At 44.3% G+C, this 11,704-nt stretch overlaps 1 protein-coding gene across 1 annotated transcript in view; it reads right to left on the bottom strand.

Moving 5' to 3' along the window:
• SHISA9 (shisa family member 9) overlaps window positions 1-11,704 on the bottom strand; it is a 254,482-nt gene that overhangs the window by 39,701 nt on the left and 203,077 nt on the right. The gene's annotated exons all lie outside the window — the stretch shown is intronic.

Here is an 11,704-nt window from a genome sequence, read left to right as displayed (position 1 = left end):
GGCATGCGCCACCATGCACGGCTAATTTTTTCTATATATTTTTAGTTGTCCAATTAATTTCTTTCTATTTTTAGTAGAGACGGGGTCTCGCTCTTGCTCAGGCTGGTCTCAAACTCCTGAGCTCAAACGATCCGCCTGCCTCGGCCTCCCAGAGCGCTAGGATTACAGGCGTGAGCCACTGCGCCCAGCCCCTGACACATTTTTGTATACAGTGGCACTTACTTGTTGGGTAGATGACCGTCAGGCACCCAGAGTCCCTGTGGGGAGTTTGCACACAGAATCAGACCACAGAAGAGCCGCATTCTAGGCTTTTGAGCTTCAAAACATAGTATTGATACAGATAAGCTTTTGCTCAGCTGGCTTTTGTTCCTGGCCCAGAAGATATGAGGAATTCTGGGCTATAGGAGAGGAAACAGTTAGGTAAGAGAGCAGTTAAGTCAGCTGTTGGTGCATTCTCTGGGATGGGGTTCCATATGCTGTCCACAGTAGAAATAAAACGCAGATTTTTCATAACTCTTGAATTCCCAAGCACATCTGAGACTTTGGCCCCAGATCACAGATATTCCCTGCTGGGGGATGAGCAGGGAAGGGGCATGAAGAGAGAATCAGGCTTTCCTCAGTCAGCAAATGAGGGGGACTCCCAGTCCTGGGCCCTCAAAGATCGAAAGCTGGGAAACAGGTGATAACTGGTGCCACGTGTCCTCCCCAGCCTGGGAGTAACCACGCGGGTGAATAACATCGACTCGCGTTGTGGCTTAGTTATTGTCTCAACATCAGATTAAGAACAGGAAGAAGAGAAGGGATGTGGGTGATCTGAGGGTTGCAGATCTATAAGGCCATTATCTGTCTTGAGCTTCGGCCCACCCTACCACCCACTCCTCCATGTGAGGTTATAACATAACAATAAGCCTGCAATTATATTTTACTTGTGCAAAAAAGATAGTGGTGAGTCAAAAAGCCAGCTCGCAGATGTAACGGGCACCCCTAGTTATGTAAGTGGGAGAGGGCCAAGTCTTGGGCTGAATTCAGAATCGCCACTGCGGGTCCACGTTCTTGGGTCTGTCTGGGTCTCCCAGTGTCCATGAGTAGCACCTGGCCAGGAAAGGTGTAAGGCCACGAAGCACAAGGGTGGTGGCGTCAGGCAGTGGGTGAGATCCAGGTTCTGATGAGAGTAGACTATGAAACCTGGACAGACCCTGGGCTCGGGACAAGGAGACACAGCAGCCAGCATGGCATGGACCATGTGATCAGAGACCAAAGGGGAAAACGGGCACCTCTGCAGGTGTCAGGACAGATGACTCATGTCAGCCAAGAACCAAGCTGGGGAGCGGAAGCCACTGTAGACACGAAATGACCAAAGGTCATACTTATACCCCACATGTGTAAGCCCCCTCCAAATTTAGATGCAATCTTAGGGAGAAGGGTGAAGGTAGAATAAATTGAGTAAGGAAATATAATTGACATTAGGTGGAATAAAAGCAAAAATTAAGCTAAGTTGTAAAAGAGATATATAAAGTTATTATACATTTCATAGAGAGAGAGAGGGAGACTGAATGAGAATGTACCTTGGTTCAAATCTCAGTTCTTCCACTTAATAGCTATATGGCTTTGGGCCCAACTGTTGCTCTCTCTTGCTTGGTTTCCTAACATGTGATGTTCTGAGCAGGTGAAGCCACCCCACATCCACCTTTGGAAGCAGGCGGAAGTGTGGGGGAGGCCACGATTTATTATCAAAGTGATGAAGGGGAGGCTACAAGTACTGCGGATCAGGGGTGTGAAACGTCCTGGAATGTGTGGCGTTTCCCGCCCAATATGCTAACATGGCCCTGCTGAGAAACATGGGAGCAAATTCCAGGTTCCTTTAGGACCAGCTGCAGAATAACTTCTAACCACAGGCCCTGCCTCTCTCACGGGTCCCAGGCACCCTTCACGTCTTGCCTGGCCAATGGCAGGCAGGAGACGGAGTCTGTGCTCACCCAGAACCCTGCCACTGGGTGTGTCTCAACTGAATCACAGAATTGCCCGGCCTCCACAGTGCTTTCATCACCCCTTCCCTCGTTACTCCTCACCGCGTCTCTGGAACATTGGAAGAATCAACCCTTTTCTTAAAAGGGGGAAACTGAAGCCCAGAAACAGCATCTTATCAACAGACCTGGGACTCGAGTTCAGATTATTTTACTCCCAATGTGAGTCCCTCTTGGTGCCCTATGGTGAAAACCAGGACCCAGGCACAGATTTCCCTCGTGTCCCTGCCTAGTCTGTTGTGAGTGCTCAGGGAGTACCTGGACTCGAAGGAGGCTCTTTCCCCACACGGGGAGTCTCATGCTCTTGTCTCAGAGCTGCCGTGGACCCTGAGATAGGAAAGGACTCTGTTTGGCCTCGCTGGACCTCTCACACCCCCACAGGCCTCCCTGGGCCCCCAGGAAGAAAGAGGATCCAGAAGCACCATCCCTATATGAAACCAGCTTCTTCCTTCTCCCCTGCGAGAGGAGGGTGTCACAAGTCACCCTCTGCTCAAGTCCAAACCCTCCTGTATTTCTGCATTGTCTCATCCCCCAAGCCTCAGGAATGGGCCCAGTTCTACTGATTCTTTCTAATTAACATTCCCAATTCCCTCAGCCCCCACCACTGTCCCCAGTCCTGTATCCATTCTGCCCGCCCTACTTCAGACCACCACCAGGGAAGAAGTACAGGTAGCAAAGAGCTCCTAGCTCCTCAACCCACAAGAGCTCAAGGACCCTGACGATGATGGGGCAGACCCTCCGGGAAGCGGTTTGGGGCCAGGTTGTAAGTTGCATGAGAAGGAGGAATATCTGTGTTCTCAGAAGCCAGCGCAAGGCTGGGACCAGAGGAAAGTCATTTGTTGTTGGGCAAACAAACAGGAGGCTTAAAGCTGTCAAAGGAGAAGGCCCTACAATAAAAAAAATTAAAAAATAGAAAACAAACCAAAAAAACAAATTCTGTATTTTACAAATGGAGACAAGCTGGAGGTGTAGGATAATAAACATGGAGTTGGTAAGGACTTAGGAAATCATCCAGTCTAACCTCTCATTTTATTGGGGGTGGAGGGTGGGGTGGGAAATTGAAGCCCAGAGAGGTGAAATGGCTCGTCGAAGGCCACACGATGAGCCACACTGTGGATCCACATTGTGGATCCACCAGGACGCTGACTCCCCAGTCGATGTTATGTTTCCCCAATTCTTTTCCCCATTTCTTCTTCTAGCTAAGGTCTTCTAGCTCTTCGAGACTCCATTCAGCCATCACCTTCCCCAGGAAGCCTTCCCTGACCCCCCAGGCCAGGTTAGGTGCCAACCACTTTGCCCCAACTGTGCCCTCTAAGCTTCCTCTGGCATAGAATATGTTTATCAGACTCTATTGTAATTGCCGGGTTTTTCAGATTTTTAACATTAGGCCACAGTTTCCTAATCTTGGGAAGGGTCATTCTTTGCCGAGGGGCAGGGGCTGTCCTGTGCATTGTAGGATGCTTGGCAGCATCCCCACCCTCTACCCACTGGATGCCAGCTGCATCCCCCTGCAAGTTGTGACAACCCAAACCGTCTCTAGACATTGTTCAATGTCCCCAAATGGACAAAATCAGCTCCCATTGAGAACTGCTAATCTAGACTGTCAGGTCTATGAGGACAAAAACGTCTTCTTGTTCTTCACATCCCTAGTATGCAGCACAGGTCCCGGAACATGGTAAACATGCAATAAACTGAATCTATAATTATGAAAACACACGTGTTGTATGTATGTATGGTTTCCAAAATATATTGTCAAAAGATACAAGAATTTTTTTTCTTCTGGGATGCATTCGACATTTCTGTGTGTTTATGATGCATTGTTAAAACAAAAGCAACAAAAGATGTTGGTTTTAATTGGAATTTAACAACCCTTTGTTTCTGGATTGGTAAGAGAGAGAGAGAAAGAGAGTGTGTGAGTGAGTGTGTGTGTGTGTGTGTGTGTGTGTGTGTGTGTGTGTGTGTGTATTCATCTCTTCTCAATGATAGACAATATTCAAACAATATTCCCTTGGAGAAGAAAATGTATTTTCAGAAAAACAAGAAAACCCTTTCTCCATTTCATAAAAGAGACATTATCAGGCCATTAAAGCATCATTATATGTCGAGCTCCTAATACACTGGTCTTTACTTGGGAGCACATGACAATCTCAAAGAATTTTTGTTGCCAGATGAACAGATTGGGAAGTAAGATATTATGAAATGTGGTATTAGGCAGCAGATAAGTAATTATGTGACAAGCAAAATACATTATTCGACATTTCAAAATATTTCCACTTCATCACCAGTTCATTAAAATCCCGCCTCCTCTCTCATGGCCCACTAGGATTTTACATCAAGATTATTTACCAAAAAGAAAAAAAAAATCATCAAGATAAGTGAATTGTAATTAAGTCATATGATTGTTTTGGCACTTTTTGATGAGCCAAAACAGACATGGGAAATCAGACTCAAACTGTCGCTGGAAGACTCAATGACGGCTGTTCTTGCCAGCATGAAGGTGATAGCGAGATGGTGTTTTCATTATTATCTCACACAAAAAGGGAAATGAGGAGACATAGATGGTGCCACAAGAAAGGAGAAACGTTAAAACCAAAATTAAGACGATTGTCCGTCTTTAAAGAGGCTTAGATTTTATGCTATGTCTAATGACTGAACTCACTAACAAATTCCCCTAAGGAAGAGAAATCAGCCAGTGACCTGGCTTCTGTTTGGTCTCTCTCCTAAAGCCACCTGTTTCTTCAAGCAAAGACTTCTTGTGCACTTAGCACCATACAGATGCCCAAATGTTATTACTAGGGAGCTTTCCAAGCCCCTGGCTGTCTCTGCAGAACCAGGCATAAAGTGAGTGCGCATTTAATACTCTGATTGATTGACTTTTGAAGATCAACTGATTTAATGAGAACAGTAAGCAAAGCAGAGCCCCTCGCTTATAAAGCAAATAACCATGAGCCCTAAAAGTTAAAAGGAGCAAGATGTATTGAGTTCATCTGTTTTGTAAAGGCAGAAGAAAGGAGGGAGGTAGAGAAGGAGAGGAGAAAAAGGAGAAGGGGAGGGGAGAGAAGGCAGAAAAGAAGGAAAGCAGGAAGGAAGAAAAATTTTCTTACAGAATACAGCACACCAGACACTAGAATAAGCACTGTCACCTAGGTTATTTCATGTAACAGCTACTGTAAAACTAGATGTAAGTCCCATTATTAGTATCATGTAATAAATGAGGAAAGAATCAGAGAGAGATAAAGCAATTCATTTGGCATCACACAATGTGGCAACTTTATCATATGCATGCGAATGTTTACACATACATGTAAATGTGATCATGTCGCCTCCTAAAATGCTCCAGTGGTTTCCATTCTCTCAGGATAGAGATGGCAGTCCTTACCTCCTGTGGCCCACACCCCCTCTGCCCACCCCTCCCGCCTGGTGTCCTACCGCTCCCCGCTCCCTCGCTATACCTGGTCTGTCTGGAAAGTATCCAGCCCTGTAACCATTCTCGTTACATTAACAATGGCTGGACACTTTCCAGACAGACCTCATACTTCCAGCCGTCTGGACTCCTTTCAGGGGCCCAAATGTCCTCTATCCTCTCTCTCTCAGGACAGGACCTTGGCAAACACTGTCTCCTCTGCCTGAAATGCCCCATTCATCCCCACCCAGTCAGCCCCTGCCCTTCCTTCATGTCAGCTGCAGGGGAGGCCTTTCCTGACGCCCCCTGGCTATATCCATGGCCTCAGTTATTCACTCTCCCAGGACCGCATCCTTCCTTCATCCATTCCATCCACCCATTGGCAATTTCACACCAGCCGCTGTGACCTGTGGATTAATGAACCGCCCCTCCATTGTACCAGAAGCCCCTGAGTTCAAGGAACTTGTCTACTCCCTTCACCATTGTATCTCCTGCACCTAGCACAGGACGTGGGATGCAGAGCGGCTCAGTAGATACCTATCCTAGGAATGAATAAATGAACAAATGGATATACATTTTAAACGCCTACAGTTTTAAGTACATGTGCAAGAATTCAGAACCTGATTGCCACACCAGCCAGAGACTCAGTGCAACGCAGGAAAGGCCCAAGAGAAGAGAGTGATCCAGGGCTGGGACACAGAGTGTAAGTCTCCACCCGGAGTGATCATCTGTCATCATTAGCTCTGGCAGAGGCTGGAGACTGTACTACAAAGACGCATTACTCTCTGACTTCTGGTCCAGGCTGTTCGTAATTGTTTTGGAAACCCAAAGCCAGGAATCTGACACAATGTTTTGTTTTCTCCTCTCTTAAAAATGATAAATCAGCTGCATAGTGTTTTTCATAAATTCTTCAGCCAGACTTGCGGTTTTCCAACCACATTTCACATTAAGGATTCTTTATGAAAATGGCTATAAGAGAGGAATTTCATGGGATTATGATTTTTTTTAAAGCCCTATCTCTCTAATTAATACCCTAGAGGGGGAATTTTTTTCTCACATAATGGCCTTTCAGTGTTAAAAGGCCTTAATATTATGGTAAAATATGTTAACTTTCCTGGCACTCTGACCCGACTGATAACATGAAAAGGGAACGCATCTGTCTTCCCGTAGGTGCTGCCACCGCAAATGGTGTTGTTTTTGGTATTTTCATAATGAACTAATCAACTGCTTATTCTGTAATTGCGTCTACATTAAAAACTTATTACCCTGGAAAAGGACTGCGCTGCAATTGACCTCCCAACCGAAGCTGGAAGGGGAGCGGCTCTCATAGCAACTGTAAGACAGAGGGAATGGCCAAACCCAGGGGAGGATATTTTTCTCTTCTATGGAACAGGTGTGAGGTCGTCTGTGGGGTCACCATATGCAGAGTTAGAAATCCAAAAACAGTGAAAGCTGCTCCCACTTTGCCAAGGCCCATGCCTCCATCAGCTTCACTATAATTACCAAGATGGTAAAAACAACAGCTATCATGACGACAGTTGCTCATCAAGCAAAGTGTTCATGCTAGGCACGCGCATGCATCATCTCCAAGCCTCACGTCCACTCTGCGAGGCAGGTATTGATGCTCACTCTACTGGCAAAGCAACTGGGGCTCAAACAGGTGAGACTTGCCCGAGCCTGCATAGTTGGTCAGTGGCAGAAATGGGACATGAATCGTGCCCTTCTGAATTCACTGCCCACATCCTGAGCTCCTAGCCTGTTAGAGGATATTGGAAAAATGAGAAATTGGGTGCTGACGAGCTCCAGAGCAAATCCAAGCTCACTAGCTGCTCCTGAGCTCTCACTGCTTTCTGGCCAGCTTTCTCCAGAGCAGCAGGTCACGGCCTCCTCAAAGGCTCCCTTCTCCCTTGCATGGTGTAGTAGAGAGACAATGCTTTGAAGTTTGCCACTCTTGGTGCACTTGGGAAGATTGGGGCCATTTGATTATATGTTGGCCAATAGAGTATAGGCAGAAGTGACGTAAGCCACTTCCTGGCCACTGATGGGGCAATGCTGGAGGCTGTAGGTTAGGATGGCATTGCTACAAGATGAACTGCCCGTGCGTGGCTGAGTTTGTGCAAGTAAGAAATAAAGTTTTATTGGATTGAGCTACTGAAATTACAGGTCTGTTCATCACTGCTGCATAGCCTAGGCTAGCCTACCTGAGCTATGCCCTCAAAGAATCATCTTATCTCTCTCTCTCTCTGTTCTACAATCAACAGTCTTTATTAAGTGCCTCTGATATGCAAGAGAGCAAAGACATGAGGGCAATCAAGACAGACGCGGTCCTGATTCTCAGAGTCTGGTAGGAGTAGAGAGATAATAAATAAGTAGACAAATGAATATACAAATTAAATAATTACAACCATGGTACTTTCCATGAAGGAAACCAACAAGTTTGCTGAGATTGAGAATTAAAGGTAGTCAGAAGAGGGCTCTCCAGGGAGGTAACTGTCTTAGAATGTAGGTTTTATCATTATTCGGATATGGAAAGGCCAACAGACCAGGAGATGATTGCCACTGCAAAGACAGCTTGTTACATTCACAGAGGAAGAGGGCATTGCCACACCACGGGGGTGGGGGCCACATGGGGCACATCAGGGCTGCTCTGGAGGCAGAGGAAGTGAGGGGAAAACATGGATAAGAGCCTTTATCATAGTTTCTGGGGGAAGGAATGGGCAAGGAAAGGTCAGTGGGTTTAGGACTGGCTAGTTTGAATAATTTTGGTGGGCTCTAGAGCATAGGGGCTGTCAGTTGCTGTTTGTACCTGCCCCTGGGGTGATTAGGACAGGTGGATGGTGACCCTGAGTGTAAGAGCCCCCTAAAGGAGGTGGTTGGGGTTATATGGCTGTGGCTCGGTTGGCTTCCATATGAAAGGCATGCTTGAGGCAAGCCCGTTACCATCTCCAGGAATTGGCCAACCCTGGAATGGGCAGTCCCTCCATGGTCAGCACGGCCCCAAGACGTTAAAGCATCAAATGCAGAAACTAGAAAACCTGGTTGTCACAGACATGCAAGCGGGGACCTGAATAATGAGAAGCCATCAGCCATGGGAAGAGCAGTAAGTTGTGCTCAAAACACACAGAACAAGATAGAAAATCTAAGCAATAAGACAGAGAAGGCATCACCGGAAATGCAGGGAGAAGAATAAGTCAAGGGAAGAGAGAGTTCCAAGAAGAAAGGAGTAGGCAACTGTGCCCAGTACTGCTAAGAAGTGGAGTGAAATGAGAATAGGAAAGATTTCTCCCAAAGAAAAAAAATCTTGATAGAGCATTCTACCCACCGCCTCCTCTTCTTCCCTACTTCCCCACGTGGTCTGGCCTCTTTGCCCAGAACCACCTTGTGACGGTCACCAGGAGTCCCCCACTGTCATATCCAATGGCCTTCCTTTTGTCTTCACTTTCAACAGCTTCTCTGCAACATTAGGGGTGGTGCCAAGGACAAAACAGACAAAAATTCCTGCCCTCACCATGGTGACATTCTAGCAGGGGAGAATCATGACACAACAGACAAATGCATGATGTCAGGTAACATGGAGGCCCTGGGAAAGGTAAAGCAGGGAATGGAGAGAGGGCATAGAGGGAATGGGGGAATGGGTTTCCTTAGAAGTAGCTAGGAAAGGTCTCTCCCACTGTGCCTTGCCGGCCACACTAAGAAGTGTGCACTTGATCCCAAAGCAAAGGGAATGTTCTGAGACAGCTAAGGAGGGGAGTGGCATGAACCGATCTGTTTTATCACAAAGGCTGAGATGTGAAGGATAAGTTGGCTGGTAAAAGGGGAGAGAGAGGGTGTTCCAGGTAGAAGGAAAAATTGCAAGCCGAAGCCCAGAAGCATGAAAGGGTAACATATAATTGTCTAAAGCCTGACACCGCTGGAGTTGCAGGGGTGGGGGATGGATAAAAACCATAATCTTGAGCGTCCCTTCTCAGGACCTTGGTTGCCTCGTCTGTGAAATGGGAAATAAACCTGACATTTGCAGGATCAAAGAAGGCATGTATGAAATCCCAAGACCAACCTCCTGCAAACAGTAGCCATTAACACATAATGGCTATTGTTATGAGGATGACTTCCCAGTGAGGATTTGGCAGTGGGAAGATCACAGGCCCCACACTCTGGCTGATAATACCTGTCATTTTCTTAAAGGTTGCACTGAAGCCACCGCATGGAGCGAAGGCTGCTTCTTGGGCTCGATTTAAAAGCTCCCCGCTGTTTCCATAAAGATCTGTTGACATAGTTTATTGAGAACTGTGTCCATTAACATTTCTAAGTGCTCAATAAACCCCCCGAACACCCTAGTAAATTAATCTTAATAAATACACAGCAGAAAGGACCGTACTTGTGGATCAGTATGCGATAGTGTGTCTCCCCTGCTGCCTGTCGTGGGAATGGCTGTAGGTGTGGAACTGTCAGCTGTCTGAAGACAAAAAAGAAAGACGGTGCCCGATGAACCGGTAGAGAAGTTGCAGATAAAAGAGAAAAGAAAGTAGAAAAGATCACAAAGGAATAAAATGAAGCTTTGAAAGAATATCTAAAAAAAAAAAAAAAAGACGTTGCGAAGTACCTTCTCCACTCATGGTCTACGGAATCTGCACCCCCCCTTAGCCTCAGTGTCTCCATCTATTGGAAAACACATAGTAGAAGTTTCCTAAGTCACTTTCACGGTTATTGCCAAATTCAGCCCCTACCTATGCTTGTATTTATCAAATAACTCTCTTTAAAATAAATTCGGGCCAATATCACTACCTTTGCTTCATTCCAGACAAATTCAACTTCTAATGATAAAAACTATAATATATGAGATAAAAGAAATATACTGAATTGGATTAAAAGCAGATTACACAACAGAGAAGAAAATATCAGTGAATTGGAAAACATAGTAATAGAATCAAGTAAAATTAAACACTGAAATTTAAAAAAAGAGATACCACAACATGAAAAAAGAGCATCATTGAGCTGTGGAAAACATCAAGTGACTTAATATATATATAGAATCAGAGTCCCAAGGGAGAGAAAAAAGGAGAAGACAGAATAAACATTTGAACAATTAATAGCCAACTATTCTCAAAATATTATGAAAACTCTACACATGCAAATCCAAGAAGGTTAACAAATCACAAAAAGAAGAAACAAGAAGAAAACTATGCCAAGGCACAGCTTAACTAAAATTGCTGAAAACCAATGAGAAAATCATAAAAACAACCAGAGGAAAAAAGGACACATTATATACACAGAGGAAACAGAGATAAGAATAACGTTATTTCTTATCAGAAACAATACAATCTAGAAAAAATATCCATAGATGAACCATATTCTGGGCCATAAAAAAATATTGAATGATTTCATAAGGGTCCATATCAGACAAGGTATATTCTGTGACCATGTGGAATTAAATTAGAAACCCATAATAGAAAATACCCAAATATTTGGTGACAAAAAATTCACTTCTAAATAACCTAGATCAAAGAAAAAAATCAAGAGGGAAATGTATTTTGAACTGAATAGAAATGAAAACACAACATATCAAAATGTGTGAGATGCAGTTATAGCAGTACTTAGAGGGTAATTCATAGCATGAATGCCCACATTAGAAGACAGCAAATGAATGACTTCGGTGTCCAGCTTAAGAAACATTTAAGAAAGAAATGATATTGATCATACGAAATCTTCCCCCAAAAAATTGAAGAGGAGGGAATATTTTGCAACTCATTTCTATGAAGCCAGCATTACCCTGATACCAAACAAAGACATTATAAGAAGACTGCAGACCAATGTCCATCATAAACATAGATGAAAAATTTCTAAGCAAATTTAAGCAAACTAAATTGATCACTAATTCATCATGACTAAGTGCAATGATCCAATGAATCCAAGGTTGGTTTACCATTTGAAAATCAATCTCTGTAATTTAGAATAGTAATATTCCATAAAAGAAAAACCATAAGATCATTTCAATGGATACAGAAAAATTCTTTGATAAATCCCACATCTATCACCAATTAAAAAAAACTTACAGCAAACTAGGAATAGAGGGGAAATTCTTCAAACTGATAATGAGCATCTACGAAAAAACGTACAAATAAACATCATACTTAATAGTGAGAGACCCAATACTTATCCCCTAAGGTCAGGAAGAAGGCAAGAATATCTATTTTCACCATTTCTAATCAACATTTTACAGTAGATTCTATCCAGCACAATAAAACAAGAAGAAAGAAAAGAAAAGAAAAGAAAAGAAAAG

The sequence above is a fragment of the Propithecus coquereli genome, unplaced genomic scaffold, assembly GCF_000956105.1.
Source record: "Propithecus coquereli isolate 6110/MARCELLA unplaced genomic scaffold, Pcoq_1.0 Scaffold27, whole genome shotgun sequence".
Lineage (NCBI taxonomy): Eukaryota > Metazoa > Chordata > Mammalia > Primates > Indriidae > Propithecus > Propithecus coquereli.
Note: the sequence above shows the minus strand (reverse complement) of the source record. Positions and strands in the feature narration are given on the sequence as shown.